Genomic DNA, 8918 nt, shown 5'->3' with positions numbered 1-8918 from the left:
GGATTGCTGTAGAATGTGCAGGTAGGAAATGGTTGAAGAATAAGAGAGAAAAAGGAGGGAGGCAAGGAAAGAGGAGAAATATGCCATGAGAGAAGAAAAGGAAGAAGGAAAGGAACAAAGGAAGGGAGAGAGGGAAAGAGAGAAAGTGGGAAGGGGAGAAGGAGGCAAGGAAGGGAGGAAGATGGGAAAGAGGGAAGGATGGAGGTAGGAAAGGAGGGAGGGTAGGAGAAACAGGAGAAAGGAAGAGAGGGGACAGAAGGGGAAAGGGAAGGAGGAAGGGAGAGAAAAGCAAGGAGAGGAATGGATAGGGAAGGAGAAAAAGAAGAGATAGTGAAAAGACAGGGAAGGAAAAAAAGAAAGAAAAATGCATAAGAGATAGAGAAATTGAAGACAGGGCCAACCGAATGGCGTCTGGTGCAGGAAGAAGGCAGCCACAAGCCAGCCTGGTCATTCAGGGGTCTGTTACCCAAAGCTGCCTGTGGTTTCGAGGCCAGGCCGGATGCTCTCTCTGCAGTCACCGCCACCCTTTGTCCCTCATGCTGCAGCCCCATCCATGTCCGAAGCCATTGTGCCGTTGAGCGCAGGGCCAAGCCAGCAGCTGAGGCAGGAAGGGGAGGCTGAAGCTGCTGGCCGGGGCTGTTCCCCCTGCTCCTCGCCTGGGTGCCAGAACCAGAGCAGCCAGGTCAGGGTGGCGAGGAGCTGCTGGCATGGCCTGGCTCTCACACTCTCTCCTTTCCAATGGCCAGGCCTGCTTTGTGGGGAAGCGGGAGGGGCCGGGCAGCCAGCAGCCGGGAGTGGGAACTTCCCCTTGCCAGAGCCAGCTGCTGGCTGCCATCTGGGCAGGGGCAGTGCCAGTTTCCCAAATCTGCCTTCCCTTTGGAAAAGGGGGGGAAAACTCTGTGCTGAGAAGATAGCTTCTCCTCCATCCTGAGGCTCTCAGCTAAAAACCCCACAAAACCAGCCTTTGAAAAAAGAAGGGATGAGAAATGCCACACGTTGGGCTGTTTCCAAAGGAATTTGTTTCTCCGGAGGCCTTTCCATACAAGGAAAATCTTTATTCATACTCGATATCCTTTGGTTCTTTTGTTTTACTTAGTGCTTAACCTTTTATTATTTTTTAATTAAAAGTTTGTACTAATAAAATGCTGGTATCTGTGTCTTACCTACTTGCCATATTGGGATGGGATCATCCACCATAAGCTGGAAATTGAGCAAGAATTCTTTTTTATTCACTCTCTACCATGAATTACCCAGCATCTTAACCAAAATGAGCTCACTGGCTCTTTTTGATAGATCCAGTCATTCACTCGATGCTTACAAAGCACCTTTCGAGCATCAGCACAGGAGGTTGCTGATGAGGAACCGCAGACCGTCTGACTGTGCTCTCAGAGCTCAGCATTCCCTTGGGCCCCCGAGACATCAGGGCAGTGGGTGCATCAGCCGCAATGTCTCAACCCTGTGTGTGTCCTGCAATGGAGTCTGGCCCGAGACCACCTGCCACCAGCTGTGCTCCCTCCACGTTCCCAGGAGGCAGGTGGGAAGACCTCAGCAAAACCAAAACACAGGCAAGCTTCACCCAGGGGTGAATGGAATCATGTAACAAGTCACTCACCACGGACACTGACCAATCAGAACAGATACAGGCTGGGAAAGACCAGGGCAGCCTCCCAGACTGAACACAGATGTAGATCTACCAACTGAGTATGAATCCTGGACTTTTATTATTCCCTTACCTTTCAAATCCTTCTTTTCCATATTGATACATTTCTTCTCAGTGAGCTACGGAACCAACCCAACATGCCACCATTGCAAATATGCATTGGAAATTGCCTGTATGGATACATGCAGGGACAGAAGTAACTGGTGCTCTGGGAGTCGCCCAGCCTAGCAGAGATCCTCCGGGGACCTTCAGTCTGGCCCGTCTGCCTTTGCTGGCAATGTCATTCTGAAGCAACTCTAAACTCACACTTAGAACTCGCGTGATGGTTGGAAGAAGGAGGCTGAGAGCCCGGGAAAGCCTCAAGGGTGAGGTTTACTCCCTAAAGTAAGGGGTTTGATTATCCAATTTGGGATCCCAGATATTTAGCCACTCAGATCCTAAGAAAAATTAATTTCCCTGGCCCAAACTCACAGGAACAATACCATCTTGCATTTTAAGTGTGTTTTCTAAGTTCTTTTATAATAGTAAATGCTCATCATTTGATGAATACAAATGTGAATGATCTCACTCAATCCTCACTGTTCTCCCTGAGGTGGGCAGGGCAGGCATTGGCTCCCATTGTGTAGCACAGCAGTGGTAAATAACTTGTCCAAGCTGGCACAGGAAGTGGCAGAACTAGACAGAAACTGGGTCCCCTGACTCCTCATTCAATGCTCTTTCCATAAGCCAAATATTAACTAATATGGACTTCAGCATCCCAGTGATGACACACTTGAGAAGAGAAATTCAGACCAGAAGTTGCCTTGACAGACACATAGGTAGACACATAGAGGATCTGCCAGGTGGGAACACAGGCTTGGCCACCTGGTGCCATCTCTCGCTAACCACATGACATTGACAAGTCTCCCCAGCCTTTGCTTTCTCATCCGTGGGAACAAAACAGCACCTTGCTCCCAAGGTCCCTGTGAGGACTGACCTAGACAACATAGGATCCTCATTGCTGGATCCAGCCTAGAGTAGATGTTCAACATGCAACAGTTATTTTGCTATTTTTATCATTTATCTCTGAAAAAGTGTCTTGTGCTCTGCAAGCAGAAAGGCCTCCAGGGGCTGCTCTTGCCTGGTTTGTGCTACCAAGAGCCCTGCTCTCTGCTCAAGGTCTCCTGCAAGGTGGCGTGGGGTGGGGGTGCTGGGGAAGCTGCTCACTCACACCCTGGTATTTTTCAGCACTAATGCCCCTCCCAGGAACTTTGTTTGTTTACTGAGCACTGACTGTATTCCAGGCATTGTCTAACGCCATAGAAATGTTAATTCATTTCATCCCCATAATACTCCTGTGAGGTAGGAACCATTATGATCCCCATTTCATGGACATGAAAGCTGAGAAAGAGAGAGGTCAAGTCAATATCTAGAAATGGCAGAACCAAGATTCCAACCTGGCAGCTCAATCCCAGAGCCTGGGTGTTTGCCCCCTGTAAATCAGGTGGTCTCCACATTTCAACAAGAGATCCGCCTTACATTACCTTCGTGGCAAGGTGCTTAATGGCAGGGTATGTTTTTAAGCATCTGAAATCTCACTCTGAAATTTCTCTCCTGCTCTTCTGCCAAGAAACTGGGTAGCCTTGGGGAAATCTTCCTAGAGGTTCCTTGAGCCCTGAGATGATGAACTAGAGTCACTGAAGCTGAGAGACTTTTCCAAAAGTCCTCAGCCATGGATTCATCACCAAAATCCAAGCTCTAAGTGTTTGTGCAGGCACAGGTCTTGCAGGCCTTGGGCTAAGACTCCACTGAGAAGGTGCTTCCTGCCCCTGGGGCTCCAGCTGTGGGAAACCAGACAGTTACAGATGCACTTACAGAAATCTGTCTTTATAAAGGACAGATGGAGATTCAGACAGAACCTAAACTGACGGTGGGAATGGAGGGAACTTTGTGTGCACAGCCTGAAGGGCTTAGATCTGCTGCAAAAGCCTGAAGGACTTACTCCTGCTGCAAAGCAAACCCTGAGGGACTGTAAAGGGAACTTACATAATGACGAAAAGCGCAGGCAGAGTGAAAAGGAATCTGTTCACAAATCCCAAATCTCTGAACTAGGAGACCTCTCCTGGTTTGAAGGAGGAAGTTTCAGGAAAAATAAAAAGGAATCTTCTTCTTCTTCTTCTTCTTCTTCTTCTTCTTCTTCTTTTTTTTTTTTTTTTCTGGTCCTTGGGATTGAACCTAGGGGTGGTTTACCACTGAGTCACATCCCCAGGCCTTTTTATTCTTTATTTTGTGACAGGGTCTTTCTAAATTGCTAAGAGTCTTGCTAAATTGCTGAGGTTGGCCTTGAACTTGTGATCCTCCTGCCTCAGCCTCCTGAGTCACTGTGATGACAGGCATGTACCACTATGCCCCACATGGGAAGGAATCTTAGTCCAAGACACAAGCTGCCTCAAGAGGGGACATGGAGGTAAATTCAGATAGTTTAAAGAAGCACTTTCTTAAAAGCAGGGATGTTGCAGTTACTCTAACATGCTAAAGAGAAGTCCAGGATGCTCTAGTTGCATTGTAACCAAGGCCCCAAACTTGCCTGTCCCCAGCCTTAGTGATCTCTTCTTAGAAACCTGGTTACCATAAGAGTCAAGTGGAGGTAGAAGGGAATGTGCAGGCTGAAGAACAAAATAAAAAAGATGAGGCATGGGCTGGGGAGATAACTCAGTTGGTAGAGTGCTTGCCTTGCAAGCATAAGGCCCTGGGTTCGATCCCCAGTACCGAGAAAAAAAAAAAAAAAAGATGAGGCAGAAACCCAACTAAACTATATGTTTATTCCCCTGTGGAGGCCAAGGGAGCAGAAAGAAGCAATTCTGGAGGCTGGGGCTCATGGTACAAGCTGCCAGATAGCATGCTGCTATCTGGAATTTGTCTCTCGATGAATCTAGAACTTCCATTGCCATTCAATTGCCAAGATCACCTCTGAGAGACCCACCTTGCTTGCACTAAAACAGTACCTGTTGATCTTTTGCCCTGGATCTGTGACCTTCTGAACTAGTTCTGCCCTCATTTGTGGCCAAGTGCAACATAGGTACAGTAAGTCATCTCCTGCTGGCTCAGCTAAAAAGTAAAACCAAAAGTAATGGCTTGCCTTTGAATAGAACAAGGTGTTTCACATACACCCTTGGCTCATCAGAAGCCTGGCAAACTGTCCAGGCAGGCAGATTAGGCCCACTTCACGTAGCAGGAAGCCGGAGCTCTGAGAAGTTATTTGCCCATTATTATAGCATCACCCTCCCAAGTCCAACTGAAGGGTGAACTTTGTTTCTCAGGCAAGTGAAGACATCAGTGGAAAGCCCAGGTCTACAGACACTTTCAGATTTTGCCATTTTTATCTAAGTCACCAGGATCCAAGATGGTGCCCAATGGGAACTTTTCAAAAGCTGACCAAGGCCAGTCATTCAGAGGACAAAACATCCTACCCACAAGTCCCTGGGCCTCCCCCATTAAACCCGGGCCTCTGCATAACAGGCACATGTGAAGATCTCACGGGAGGACTATGCTGTTGATTTTTTAAAAAATAAAACAACCTATGAGTTTTATCTCTTTATCTCTTCAGTCCAGAGGGGGGAAAAAGGACACAATCTGTTCTCCCAGTGGGACATCCACCTGATTAGATGTCATGAAACAGAGTAGCCCTTTAGTTAATAATGGCTGGAATCCTCCGACCCACAGTTACTGGAAAGAAGAAAAAAAAGAGAGAGAAAACCTAACTACAGATAAACTCCCTAGGGTTTCAGATCCGTTTCGCAATAAGCTGTGTTATGAAGGAAACCTGGCCCCAAAAGATAGTTTGAATGCAAAATAAAGATAGTTCACAAGCTTTGAAGCAGGTGCAGGGCTCCTGTGGAAGCACCAGGACCATATTTTTGGAGGATCATTATATTTCCTGCTTCAGACTTTATTTGGGTCCCACCGTTCTTTTATACAACCCTATTTTTAGTCATCACAGGCGCCATGTCCTGCCAGGCAGGGGCCTCAGCAGGGCAGGTCTGGGCAGGAGGGGTGAAGGTTGGCTGTCTGGAGAGGCAGGGAGCTGGGCAGGCCAGAGGCAGGCGAACCCCGGGGCCAGGCAGGCCAGAGTGGGGGTCTCTGGAAAGGTCAGAGGAAGGCTCTGGGTTTAGGGAGCAGGACTCTGGGGACCAGGAGGCCAGTGGATTGTCACAAAAGGGCCAGAACATGGACATGGTAGAGGTGGGCAAGGCCTCTTTGAACTCTTTCATGCTCCCTGTCACAGGGGAGTGGGCAGGGGCTCAGTGCCTGGGTCTCAGCCAAAGAGGTACAGGATGAGTTTGATGAAGGCAAAGCCAGAAGCCAGACAGATTTGCCAGAAAATTCCTAAAACCAGAGGCCTTTGGTGCAAAAGCTGAAAACCTCTGTGGTCCTCTAAAAACATTATAAAAGAAAACTTAACTGTTCTTTCAGTGTTCAAGATTGTTCAAGGACCCTGTAATCTTATGAGATGTGACTATTGGTGAAATTGCCGGACAAGGAAAAGCACAGGGTCTCCTCATGGAGTATTAGCCAGGGAGAGAGACAGTTCTTCATCTGCACAGAGCTTAGGCAAGGCGATGAGCCCCATCTTGTAGGCAAGTTTTGGGACTCACTTCAATGCTGGGTAAAAAGAAACCCTCAGATTCCTTTCTGACTCCCAGGTGCTTCCTGTCATCTCGTATTTGTTTGGTATTTTTCATTTTGCATGTTTTAAAAAAAAAATGTCACAAGGAAATCAATAGGAAATGCCAGAGCAGAGAGAAAGGATCCATTAAAAAAAAAAAAAGTCCAAGACATGGATCGCCCTAGTCTTCAGTTATTTACTTCCAAGTAGAATAGGGTCCTCCTTTCTTCTCTTGAAACTCCTTTCTGCCTTCCTACATTCCACTCCAGTCCCTTCTGTCCTTTCTGTGATCAAAGGCAATCGATAATACATCTCTACCTTTGTATTCCTCCTCCTGGTCTTTGTGTGGTCAAAGGAGGCCCAGGGAGAACTAGGGAGAAGCAGACCTTGAAGCAAACCCCAGCCAGTCCAAATCCATGGAGGAGAGGCTGGGAGAATCCACATGACAGGAAAACTGAGGTAGGAGGTAGAGTTCCATCCGGAAACCAGGTCTTAGAAATCCTCTCCTAGATTGGCCCAGCCCTTTATGAAGGAAACTGCAAAAGGAACTGGGAAGAAGACCCTGCCAGTCAACTAGGCGAAAAAGAGAAATGCAGTAGGAACAGAAAGAGGTAAGTGGACTAAGCGATGCCCGCTCCTGGTCAGCAGCAGCTCAGCTTGGGGCACACTCTCTTCCTGCATTCCCAAGGTGCACATACTAAATTTCCATCGACTACTTGTATAAGTAGTCATGTGACCTCCACATGCCAACACCATGCCATGTGACAGGATAGATAGATACAATTGAGACAGAGTCTCACTAAGTTGCTTAGGGCTTATAAGTTGGGGAGGCTGGCTTTGAACTTGCGATCCTCTTGCCCCAGCCTCCGAGCTGCTGGGATCACAGGCATGCGCCACCACACCCAGCTAAGCTTTGGTCTTTATTGATTGCTGGGTGCTGCATCTTGTAGCTTTCACCTTCATCTCTTCATAAGAGCAGTCTCTTCTACATTCATCCTCATACTTGGAGGGTTGGTTCTGTTTTGAAGGAATGTGGATTATACCCCAATTCCAGCTTCAGGGACATGATAGCAAAGGCAAAGTGTTCTCATGTGAGGAAAACTGGAAGACCTGAGTTACACCAAAGATGCATTTTTTAGCAATGCATTAGGAAGTTTTGAAATACATCTGCTTGGGAAGTTCAGAGTTAAAGAAGTAACAGGAACATGGGTGGCAGGACTCTCTTCCAAAAAGAAGATAATTTTGAACTAACTTCCCTTGGGAGAGAGATTCCAAACACTGAAATACAGCAGTACTTACATAATTTCACAGAGACTCAGAAACACACACACTGTTACTGAGTTCTGCTCAAAATATAGACATGTACATATCCAGACACACATGAACACTCAGCTACACCAATGCCTCCCACCACTGAGGAAAATGCACCAAATCATTACATCCACTGCACACACCAGACACTGTTTAGCATCTTTCAGTCTCTGCAAACGTGGCCACTGCTCTCACAGAGATGGTGTGCGAAGACTGTTCATTAGCATTGAAACCATGTCGCGGCCAAAGTGCAGAAAAGTCAAATTTACAACATGTTAAACATTTTTAGTGGAAAATGCAAATACATAGCAGAGAAGGTTGGGCACATATCTCTTGAAACCATTACCTTACAAAGTTTAACCCGGATCTAGGTCTGTCACAGAGAAAGGCTATCTGATCTCAGGCGATGTCCAAGATCATCTCATCAAGATCAGAATGAAAGCTTCAGAGGACATGAATAGTCAACTCTGAAAGTAAGAAATATAAATAGCCAATAAAATATATGTGTATTTAAATTTAGTTTCACAAGAAGCTAAAGAATTGATTTTTTTTTAAATACCATTTTTCTCTAGTTCGCAAAAATGAGAAAGAATAAAAAAATTCAGTTTGGGTTCAGATGGGGTCTCCTTCACAGTTCCAGGGAGATTATAACCAGGTGCATGCCCCTCACAGACCACATCCACCAAAAACCCTAATCACGGGATTCCTACTGACGTACAGATCCACTTCCAGGCTGATGGATGACCCCACTAACTGCACTAAAATGCACACATTAGCATTTTCACCATGCTAGTCTGGAAAACTGGAAACTACCTAAATATCTAGCAAAAAGAGTTTATTAAATAAAGCATGATATCCATTCAATGAAACACATTAATTGTAATAATGTAAGGTTTCATGACTTGGAAAAATGTAATAATATGTAGTAAGATGTTATGAATGAGAAAAGTGGTTTCACACAATGTGTAATAAAATACTCTTTGTAATAATAGAAATAGTTCATGTTGCTCTATTTAACAGTCCAGGTGGTTAAATCAGAATGAATGCAAGCTACGTGATAACAGTAGGTCCTTGGGCTGTTAAATGCTGTCTTAAAAGTGCCTGACATAGAATAAGCCCTCAATAAATATTTGTTAATCAAATGAACTCATGCTTACTACACAGCAGGCACTGTTGTAAACACTTGATATAATATTTCACTCTCACAGCAACACTGGCTCTGGCCAGTGAGCTCCCCAAAGCCACTAGGAAGCTGAGGCACAGAAAGGTTAAGCAACATGGCCCAGGTCACCCAGCTGGTAA

General features: G+C 46.1%; 1 long non-coding RNA gene across 2 annotated transcripts in view; it reads right to left on the bottom strand.

Annotated features, from left to right (window-relative positions):
* Positions 1-8918, bottom strand: part of LOC306641864 — a 178567-nt gene that overhangs the window by 94708 nt on the left and 74941 nt on the right. The window lies entirely within an intron of this gene.

This window comes from Sciurus vulgaris (assembly GCF_902686455.1).
Source record: "Sciurus vulgaris genome assembly, chromosome: 12".
Lineage (NCBI taxonomy): Eukaryota > Metazoa > Chordata > Mammalia > Rodentia > Sciuridae > Sciurus > Sciurus vulgaris.
The sequence above is the reverse complement of the archived record's forward strand: the minus strand, read 5'-3'. Positions and strand labels throughout refer to the sequence as shown.